Source organism: Lepidothrix coronata, unplaced genomic scaffold (genome assembly GCF_001604755.1).
Source record: "Lepidothrix coronata isolate B3197 unplaced genomic scaffold, Lepidothrix_coronata-1.0 Scaffold147, whole genome shotgun sequence".
In the NCBI taxonomy this organism is placed as follows: Eukaryota; Metazoa; Chordata; class Aves; order Passeriformes; family Pipridae; genus Lepidothrix; species Lepidothrix coronata.
Genome location: NW_016690327.1, coordinates 944,272 through 946,429, shown reverse-complemented (window position 1 = coordinate 946,429; position 2,158 = coordinate 944,272).

Genomic DNA, 2,158 nt, shown 5'->3' with positions numbered 1-2,158 from the left:
TATTTTATCTATTTTATTTTATCTATTTTATCTATTTTATTTTATCTATTTTATCTATTTTATTTTATCTATTTATTTTTCATTTTATTTTATCTATTTTATCTATTTTATTTTATCTATTTTATTTATTTTATTTTATCTATTTATTTTATCTATTTTATTTATTTTATTTTATCTATTTATTTTTTATTTTATTTATTTATTCTGCTTGTTTTATTAATGGTGTCGACAGGTTATTTGGCCACGATTTCAGTTCCCCCAGCACAGTGACACCTCAGCAGCATCTGACGCACAGATTTCCCTCCCTCTCTCGCTGCACTCACAAGACCCTGCAGGTAATTACCCAGCGGGGTCAGAGCTCCAGGAGAATCCTCTCCTCCCTCCGTGGCTGCCGCGAGGCCCCGGGGTTAAACAAGTGATTCCAACCCCCCCGGGAGCCCTTTTCCTCCTGTTTTTTCCCCTCGCAGACCCTCGAGGACGCGCGGGTTGTGTTTGGAAGGGGCTCGTTCCACCCTGGGCAGCAATAAATTGGTGTCAGCACGAGGGCAGCTCCTCTCAAGTGACAGAAGGGGGAGAGGTGGGGTAAGAAAGCTGTTGGAGGTGTGTCTGTGATAGTCCCTGAGCAAAGAAAGCAGGTTTGGGGTGAAATCACTGCAGTTTGGCTCCAGGCTCCAACGATGGGAGGAATTTAAGCACCACTGTAACCTCCACAGGCACTGCAGTGAGTCCCACACCCAGGACAAGACGGAAAACTCTGCTCTCTCCCACCAAGCGCCTCTGAAGCACTTCAGAAATGCAGATTAACACCCCTCCACCCCCCCAAGGGGAGCCAAGAGCAGGGACAGCTGGGCTGGAGCAGCAGAGCCACAGCTCCCCTGAGGATTCTGGCTGGATTTTGGCACCTCCTGTGCTGTGAGCAAAGAGAATCCTGCCAGCACTGGTGTGCTCAGCAGCCCCTGCTGATCATCGCCGAGGAGCCCACGTTATTAAACCCAAAGAGGGTTTCTTTAATCATTGCTGATTACTATGGTAACACCAGGCAGGCAGAGGGAATTATTCAAGGTCCTGCCCGTGGCTGAGAGAGATCTCCTGCCACCGAGCACCTCCGAGCTCAACAGGCTCTCAGGGAGTCGGGGAGGGAGAACAGAGGGAGAAATCCAGCCCTGGGTTTTCCCGACTAATTAGTGACTCGCCAATTAATATTGCAGAAGCACCTGGGAGCCCCGGGGTCCCACTGACCCCGGGCCTGGCTCTGTCCAACCCCCAGGGGAGGGGAGGCAGCTGAAACACAGCTGGGACTGCAAATCAAAAGGTTGAGGGGACTGGAGGTGCTCAGCCTGCAGAACAGCTTTGGGGTGTCCTCATGTGACCTTCCAGGACCTGAAGGGACCTCCAGGAAAGGGGGTGGTGGAAGGAGATGATCTCTGAGGTCCCTTCCAACCCAACCCATTCTATGATTCTGTGATCACATCTTGCAGTTAAAAAAACCCAAACAAAACCACACAAAGTTTCTCATTCCTGAAATGAAAGAGAAGTTTCCCCAACCCACCCATTTACACCTCTCCATTTACACCCATTTCCACACATGGAAACATTCCCTTCCAGCCCAGCCTTGGACAGGGCACTGGCCCTGGAGGGCACATTTGTGCCAGCACAGAATGGGGTCTAGTATTGTTATTTCTGGGCCTTCTTTCCACCACAGCTTCCAAACAGCACTTGTTGCATTACAGGGGGGAAATAAAAATCCTTCTGCATCACTGCAAGAAAATGATTAGATAATTGCTCAGCAGCAAAGCAGAACATATAGGAAAGGGCTGTTCTCATCATCATTCCTTGAAGCATCTTGTCTATATTATTAGGAAATGATGTATTTGTGCCAGGCTAATTCATATGGATTGTAATTTCAGGACATAAATTACCCTGCCACGGGTACTCAGGATGGAGGAACAGCAGCAGAGGTGTTAAATGTTTAAACAAATTTTTTTAACAGGCTTTTTGCCCCTTAATCTCCTGCCCCCCTTTTCAATCTGTTGCATCCCAAAGAGTTCCCAAGTGTGGCTATACATTTATATTTATTAGAAAGCTATGCCCTAAAACATTTGAGGTTACCCCTTGGAACTTAATCTGTCAGAGGCAGAATAGTTTAATGGGGCAAGAA